General features: G+C 46.0%; 1 long non-coding RNA gene and 1 pseudogene across 1 annotated transcript in view; one reads left to right on the top strand and one right to left on the bottom strand.

Annotated features, from left to right (window-relative positions):
- Gm10689 (predicted gene 10689) lies at positions 7,964-8,471 on the bottom strand (annotated as a pseudogene).
- The window catches only part of Gm30978, a 38,266-nt gene continuing 37,747 nt past the window's right edge, over positions 8,498-9,016 (top strand). Inside the window, exon 1 of the long non-coding RNA XR_001778535.2 lies at positions 8,498-8,711. This is a non-coding gene — a long non-coding RNA (predicted gene, 30978). The remainder of the gene's footprint in view (positions 8,712-9,016) is intronic.

Below are 9,016 nucleotides of genomic sequence, written 5' to 3'. Positions count from 1 at the left end.
AATTACTGCAGAGATTTCAAAAGCTTTTGGCAAGGGAAGGCCTGAGTATTTACTTAACAAAAGAATTCCTTACTCCCCTCTTAAGAAATAATTCACAATAGGGTTTAAACAAAGCTAGCTTCTTCAGCTAAATTAAAAACATTCTTGTACTCATTCAAAAGACGATCTGATCTGTGTGTGTGTGTTTTCCAAACACTCCTCACACACAACTTTTCCTGGGAACATTCACTACTTCCTGAGTGCTCTAGCCTCAAGTCAGCCTGTACCCTTTCTTACTACTGGGACCTCCTTGAGTTCACTGGGGGAGGGGGTGGTGAAATTTACCATAAGAGATGCTGTTTTAAGTTTACCTCCTCCAGAGGAGCATCTTTTACTACCAAAGGAGAATAACCCGTCAGAATCTTGGCTCTGTCATGTGTTTCCCCTGTGATTAGGGAAACATGGGCCAGTCTGTTGGGTTCAGGGTCTAGAGAAGGGAAACAGTACCACTGGGTTTCCTGGGAGGAAGGGTTGCTTGGTTCTTCACTCTCCTGCTTAATCTTCTCACTCTCTATACTGATTCTGACCTTCTGCCATTGCTAGTCATTTGAGGTACAGGGCTAAATAGAAAACAGGGTAGTTAGGAGAGTGACCAACAGGTCAGCTACAGAGCTAGCTGGGGTTAAAAGCCAGGCTAGATGCCAGCCCTCCCTGCCTGGCCTGGGTAGATGGATGAGACTGTCGACAGTTTGAGGAGGACTTTGAATAGGCCACAGGTGAGTTTTCGTGGATGAGGAACAATAATAGTAAATGGATACATATGTATCTACTTTGTTCCTGGCATTGAAGTAGCTACATTGTGTCCATGTGTCCGTCCGGATGTGCGTGCCTGCGTGTGTGTGTGTGTGTGTGTGTGTGTGTGTGTATACATTTGTGTGTGTGTATGTGGTGTGTGGGTGTGTTGGTGTGGGTCTGTCTGTCTGTCTTTCTCTGTGTGTGTGTTTCTGGTGGAGGGAAGAGGTGGTTGTGACAGGGTCTTGCTATGGATCACAGCTAGACTCCAGCTCACACTTCTCCTGCCTCAGTCTCCTGAGTGCTGAGATTACAGGCATATACTATCATAGTAGGCTAGTATCTTGTACTTTGATTCATACAATCCTCATGAAAATAACCATAACAGATTTTGTTATGGTTTAGATGATGCTCCATAGGCCGTGTCTCAAAAGGTTGGTTCCCAGAATGGTGCTACTGCAAAACGGAATAGTTAGGAGGTGGGACCCAATAGCAGGTCCTCAGGTCAAGGGGCTCTGGACCTGAGAAGGAGTGAAGAACCCTCATATACCACTTGTTTTCATAGCAGTCTTCTCATCATGTACCAGCTTGCTTTGCCATACACTGTCTCCATGACGGGCTCCTGGCAATGATGCCCCTCCCCTCCCGCTACCATAGGTGCAAACCAGTTGGGTCACCGGAACCTGTACCAGAACTTTTAGAACTACACTAAATGACATGATCTTCAAGGGGACCTACATTCATATGCACATGTCCACACTCAGACACAAAGCACACACACATTAGTAAAAATAAATCTTAAAGAAAGATGTGCATGTCTTGGTATAGTGTACATGCGTGTGCACCATGCACGCACGTGCTGTGCATGTGAGCACACGGAGACCAGAGGCTGATGTGAGGGTACCTTCCTTGATCACATCCCGCTCTGTTCTGTGATGGGTCTATCACTGTTAGTCTAGAACTCCTGGTCTCAGCTAGACTGAAAGGCTATTGAGTCCCAGGACCACCCCCTCACTCCACCCCACCCCACCCCCACCCTTTGCTCCACCAAGCCATCTCCCCACTTAGAGGAAAAGGGGAGGGAAGATGGGGGGGAGGGACTCTGTGAGGAGGGGGGAATGGGAGGAGGCAGTGTTTGGGATAAATAAATAAATAAATAAATAAAGAGAAGCTGGTAGTGATGGTACCCACGCCTTTAACCCAGCTCTATAGAGGCAGAGACAAGCAGATCTTTGTGAGTTCAAGGCCAGCCTGGTCTATATTTCTAGTCTGAGGTTGACTGGGGATGTACAATGAGACCCTGTCTCAAACAAACAAATAAATCATTAATAAATAACGCCGGATGTGGTGGCACACACCTTTAATCCCAGCACTCGGGAGGCAGAGGCAAGCGAATTTCTAAGTTCGAGGCCAGCCTGGTCTAGTTCCAGGGCAGCCAGGGCTATACAGAGAAACCCTGTCTTGAAACAAACAAACAAACAAACAAGAGGTGAAGTGTGGTTAGGAGAGAAGGAGAAAAAGAAAAGGAATTACAGCTACAGCTGGAACCTCTCTGTGACCTCTGTCTTGAATGGCCCTTCCTTCTCCAAGGGAACAGCTGTCCTGAGATTGTGTTTGGTCCCCACTGATGAGGAGCTGCCAGCTGCTGACTCCTCCACCATAATGGACACTATATTCCCTTAACCATAAGCTGAAAACTCTTCTTCCCTTAGGGACCTGTACAGATCAGGCAAGAACCAACCACTGAGATACATCCATCCCTAGCCCGTAGTTGCTGCTTCTCATGTATTTGGTCACATCAACAAGAGAAGTGACCAGTACAGAAAACTGGTGCTGAGAAGCTGGGTCATCATCATAACAAATCCTTCTATGTGGCTCTAGGGCCTTTGGACATGGTTTCTGCAGGGATGATGGGAGACTTTGGAGATGTGGGGTAGATATTCCCTGGAATGCTGGGAGCATTCTGGTAGGCACTAGAAAGCCATGGTGCCTGCAGTGATGGAGACTGTATGACTTTCCTCGTGAGATGTCAAAGGAGAGTAAAGACTACGTTGGGAAATGAGCGAGAAGCTATTTAGGTCATCTTCTGGTCAAGGAGCTGTGAGTGGGGTTATTTTATGTCAACTTGACATAAGCTAGAGTCATTTGGGAAGAGGGACTCTCCATTGAGAAGATGCCTCCAGGAATTGGAGAGAAAGAGTTCTGTGGTTAGAGCACTTGTTGCTCTTGCAGAGGACCTGGATTTGATTCTCAGTATCCATGTGGTGACTCATAAACATCCAGGGGATCCAATCTCTGAGGGAACCAGGATTGCTCCTAGGAGTTATGCAAATTGGCATATAGGCAAAACTCTCACACATATAGAATAAAATCTAAGACAAAAAAAATAAAAGGAAGGTCAGGGAAATGCAAATCAAAAACAACCCTGAGATTCCACCTCAGACCAATCAGAATGGCTAAGATCAAAAATTCAGGTGTCAGCAGATGCTGGTGAGGATGTAGAGAAAGATCCCTCCATTGCTGGTGGGATTGCAAGCTGGTACAACCACTCTGGAAGTCAGTCTGGCAGTTCCTCAGAAAATGGGACATAGAACTACCGGAAGATCCAGCAATATGTTCCAAGTGGTAATAAGGACACATGCTCCACTATGTTCATAGCAGCCTTATTTATAATAGCCAGAAGCTGGAGAGAACCCAGATGTCCCTCAACAGAGGAATGGATACAGAAAATGTGGTACATTTACACAACGGAGTACTACTCAGCTATTAAAAACAATGAATTTATGAAATTCTTGGGCAAATGGATGGATCTGGAGGATATCATCCTTAGTGAGTGTCTTATTCAGGGTTTCTATTCCTGGACAAAACATCATGACCAAGAAGCAGTTGGGGAGGAAAGGGTTTATTCGGCTTACACTTCCATACTGCTGTTCATCACCAAGGAAGTCAGGACTGGAACTCAAGCAGGTCAGAAAGCAGGAGCTGATGCAGAGGCCATAGAAGGATGTTACGTACTGGCTTGCTTCCCCTGACTTGCTCAGCCTACTCTCTTATAGAACCCAAGACTACCAGCCCAGAGATGGTCCCACCCACAAGGGGCCCTTCCCCCTTGATCACTAATTGAGAAAATGCCCCACAGCTGGATCTCATGGAGGCATTTCCTCAACTGAAGCTCCTTTCTCTGTGATAACTCCAGCTGTGTCAAGTTGACACACAAAACCAGCCAGTACAATTGACCCCTTGTCAACTTGACACACAAACACATCACTATTAAGCCTCAACCCTTACTTTCTTATTCATCCCCAAGATCTAAGTAACTTTAAAAGTCCCACAGTCTTTACATATTAAAAGTTCAATCCTTTAAAAATATCCAATATCCTTTAAAATCCAAAGTCTTTTATAATTAAAAGTCTCTTAACTGGGGATCCACTAAAATATTTTCTTCCTTCAAGGGGGAAAAATATCAGGGCACAGTCACAATCAAAAGCAAAAATTAAACTCCAACTGTCCAATGTCTGGGATCCAACTCATGATCTTCTGTGCTCCTCCAAGGGTTTGGGTCACTTCTCCAGCCCTGTCCTTTGTAGCACACACATTATTTTCGAAGCTCCAGCTGCCACTGTTGCTGCTGTTCTTGGTGGTCATCTCATGGTCCTGGCATCTCCAAAACACTACATGACCCCTTCAGTCCTGGGCCATCAATTGCAACTGAGGCTGCACCTTCACCAATGTCCTTCCATGGCCTCTCACAATGCCAAGCCTCAGCTGCTCTGCATGACCTCTTCATGCCTTCAAAACCAGTACCACCTGGGTAACTCTTACATATTACCAAGTCCTGCTGCAGCACAAAGTAAAACCTTGGTTATCTCTGGAACACAGCCTCTGTGCTCTCAAAAAACACATCCCATTATTATGAGAAGAAGAAGTGGATACTTCATTCCTCCTTAGAATAGGGAACAAAATACCCATGAAAGGAGTTACAGAGACAAAGTTTGGAGCTAAGATGAAAGGATGGACTATCCAGAGACTACCCCACCTGGGGTTCCATCCCATAATCAGCCACCAAATCCAGACACTATTGCATATGCCAGCAAAATTTTGCTGAAGGGACCCTATTATAGCTGTCTCATATGAGGCCATGCCAGTGCCTGGCAAATACAGAAGTGGATGCTCACAGTCATCAATAAGATGGAACACAGGACCCCCAATGGAGGAGCTAGAGAAAGTACCCAAGAGCTAAAGGGGTCTGCAACCCTATAGGTGGAACAACAATATGAACTAACCAGTACCCCCAGAGCTCATGTCTAGCTGCATATGTAGCAGAAGATGGCCTAGTTGGCCATCAATGAGAGGAGAGGCCCCTAGGTCTTGCAAACTTTATATGCCCCAGTACAGGGGAACGCCAGGGTCAAGAAGTGGGAGTGGGCAGGTAGGGGAGCAGGGCGGGGGGAGGGTATAGGGAACTTTTGGGATAGTATTTGAAATGTAAATAAAGAAAATATCTAATAAAAGAAAAAAAAGAAAAGAAAAGGAAGGAAGAAAAAAGAAAGAAAATATTTCCGAAATATTGTCCTGTGGGTAATTTCGTAGAGCATTTTCTTGATTAATGACTGATAAAAGCAGGGTCCAGCTCAGTTGTATAAGAAAGCAGACCGAGCAAGCCAATAAGCAGCACACACACACACACACACACACACACACCCGATGGCCTCTGCTTCAGTTCCTGCCTCCAGCTTCCTGCCCTGAGCCCCTGCTCCAACTTCCCTCAGTGATGGAGTATTGACCCAAGAGCTGAAATAAACCCTCTCCTCCCCAAGCTGATCTTGGTGTCCGTGTTTTATCACATTAGAAACCCTGACTGAGTCGGGCGTGGTAGTGCACGCCTTTAATCCCAGCACTTGGGAGGCAGAGGCAGGCGGATTTCTGAGTTCGAGGCCAGCCTGGTCTACAAAGTGAGTTCTAGTACAGCCAGGGCTATACAGAGAAACCCTGTCTCAAAAAACCAAAACCAAACCAAACCAAAACAAACCAAAAGAAGAAGAAAAGAAGCCCTGACTAAGACAGTCCTGGTTTTGTTCTGCCCATGTCCTGAGAATCTGAGAGAGGACTAGGCTCAGAAATGATCGTCCTGTTTGAGTTACTGCCCCAACTCTCCTCAGTGATGGACTGTTACCAGAAGCGTAAGGCAAATAAAGCTTTTCCTCCCCTCGTTGCTTCCGTCATGGCGGTTCATCACAGCACTAGAAACCCTAATTAGGACAGAAGTTGGTCCCAGGACAGTGGTGTATTGCTGTGACACACATGACCACGTTGTTTTGGGGAGGATTGTGGAAGGAGTTTAGAACTTTGGATTAGAAGAGCCATTGAGTTTTGAGAGCTCAGTGCGCCATTCTGTGGGAGCTTGGGAGATAAGAGTGTTGAGAACCATGCAGATGAAGACGACCAGGCTTGTGATGTTTCAGAGGGAAGCAAAGACTCCCCTCCAGGCCATCTGAGTTAAGAATCTGTCTTTCTGGGGCTGGAGAGATGGCTCAGCGGTTAAAAGCACTGACTGTTCTTCCAAAGGTCTTGAGTTCAAATCCCAGCAACCACACGGTGGCTCACAACCATCCGTAATGAGATCTGATGCCCTCTTCCGGTGTGTCTGAAGACAGCTACAGTGCACTTAGATATAATAATGGGATAATGGATGCTGTCAGCTGGGCCTGAAGAATCAGCTGTGATTAGGAAGAGAGGAGCACCGTTGAAGTGAAGTCTGGCAAGTGCTTACTCAGGGTCCGCACACAGAAACCGTGTTCTAGAAGTGGCCGATGTTGTACCTCCATTTGAAGCTGAACTTGGTAGTATAAGATTCACCCAGGTGGTACTGGCTTTGAAGATGTGAAGGGGTCAATGGTGAGCAACTAAGGCTTGGCATTGTGTGGCGGAGCTGGAGTCTCTGAAGGGAGCCCAGGAGAGGCTATTGGTGAAAGCATAGTGTGGTTGCAGCAGAAAATTCCATTATTTTGGAGATGCCAAATTATTCTGGGCTGACCACAAAGAACAGCAGCAGCAGTGGAGTGAAGCTGGTCTGCGCTGCGGAGGTGATCTGCACTGCAGAGGGCAGGGCTGGTGAAATGACCCTTTGGAGGAGCCAGGAAATCGTGAGTCCCAGATAGCAGGACACTGAGTTAATTACACTCTTGGAATTTGGTTTGGTTTTGTTCAGACTGTGACTGTGCCCTCGTTCTCCGCCCCCCCCCCCCCAAAGTAAGAAAGTATTTAACTTATTTTTGATTTTATGGGAGCCCACAGTTGAGAGACTACAATTTTAAAATAATTTATTTATTTTTATTTTATGCATATTGGTGTTTTGCTTGCATGTATGTTTATGTGAGGGTGTCAGATCCCCTGGGACTGGAGTTACAGACAGTTGTGAGCTGCCTTGTAGGTGCTGGGAATTAAATTCTGGATTCTCTGGAAGAGCAGGCAATGTTCTTAACCACCGAGCCATCTTTCCAGGCCAAGACACTAAATTTTTAAAAGAGATTTTAGGTTTTAAAAAGAGACTTTGTATTTCTAAAGAGGCTGAATTTTAAAGTGTTTGAATTTGTAAAGACTGTGGGGCTTGTAAAGTTTGTAAAATGTTTATATTGTGATGTTGATGTTAATGTACAGTCTTTGGGTTGAAAAGAAAGAAACAATTATGGCTTAACAATGATGTGTGTCCAGTTGTTGAGGTGTCAATTGTCCTGGCTATTTTTATGCCAATTTGACATAAGCTAGAGTTATCTAAAAGGGGGGAACCTCAATTGAGGAAAAAAAAAAAGCCTACATAAGATTCAGCCGGAGGGCATTTTCTTAATTAGTAACCAATGGGGGTGGGGCCAGCCCATTTTGGGTGATGCTATATCTAGCCTGGTGGTCCTGGGTTCTATAAGAAAGCAGCCTGAGCAAGCCAGTAAGCAGCATCTTTCCAGGGCCTCTGCATCAGCTCCTGCCTCCAGGTTCCTGTCCTGTTTGAGTTCTTGTCCTGACTTCCTTTGATGATGAACAGTGATGTGGAAGTGTGAGCTGAATAAACCCTTCCCACCCCAAGTTGCTTTGGTCATGGTGTTTCACCACAGCAACAGTAGCCTTCACTTAGACACCGATGTCTAAGTGGGATGAATTCCCAATGTAGGATTTTCTTTTTCTTTTTTTCTTTTTTTTTTTTTTTCAGAATATGAAAATTTATTACTGTGTTTTCATTGTCAAATTTTATGATCTTGGCCTTTCTTTCTTGCCTTTGTATAGAGCCAACAGAGAAACATTGGCTACTTTAACCACCTTAAAGCGGACTCCAGTAATATCACCTACAGCATGACCTTTTCGACCAAATCCAGCAACCAGAACTTCATCATTTTCCTCAATGAAGTTCAGGCAGCCATCATTGGGCACGAACGCTGTGATCTTCTTGCCGTTCTTAATGAGCTGCACCCTGACGCACTTCCTGATGGCAGAATTTGGCTGTTTGGCCTCAACCCCTACTTTTTCCAGCACAATTCCCTTTGTATGAGAGGCACCCCCAAACGGATTGGCCTTCAGGGCTGTGCCCAAGTGGGCTTTCTTGTACTGTTTGTCATGCCACTTCTGATCCCGTCGGTGACTGCGGAGCTTCCGGGCAGTTCGGAGACCACGACACTTGCCCATCTTGCCGGCGCCACGGGCCCAAGAGAAAGCGTAGGATTTTCAAAATGAGGTTCCCTGGTGGGCGGGGGAAACTCTGAAGGGGAAGCATGGATTGCAATGGGTAGCTCAGAGTGCTGGTGATGCCAGGGCGGCGAGCTATCCATCAAAGGAAGTTGAGGGCACAGAGTTGAGTCACCCAAGGGAGGCTGTGTGTGCTGCAGACGACTGGACAGGAGGAGCGGAGCTACCCAAGGCTGTGCAAACCCAGATGATGCCACCAAGGGCCACAGGTGCTGATGTAGAGCTCTGCTGACTGAGTTTCCTAACTAGGTCTTGGTCTTGTGTTAGTACAATTTTCTCTTGCTGTGTCCTCGTCCCTCCCTTTGGAATGGGGATGTTTGTGTGTCATTGTATAATGAACTATCTAGCTTGTGTTTTCGTTGTTTCCGGCGTTCATAATGAGAGTCTTTAGTCTCAGAATAGACCTTGGACTTTTGAATGGTGTTGGTAATCAAAAATGTGACTTTTTAAAATTTAAAGCCGGGCGTGGTGGCGCACGCCTTTAATTCCAGCACTCCGGAGGCAGAGGCAGGCA

The sequence above is a fragment of the Mus musculus genome, chromosome 8 (assembly GCF_000001635.26).
Source record: "Mus musculus strain C57BL/6J chromosome 8, GRCm38.p6 C57BL/6J".
In the NCBI taxonomy this organism is placed as follows: domain Eukaryota; kingdom Metazoa; phylum Chordata; class Mammalia; order Rodentia; family Muridae; genus Mus; species Mus musculus.
Note: the sequence above shows the minus strand (reverse complement) of the source record. Positions and strands in the feature narration are given on the sequence as shown.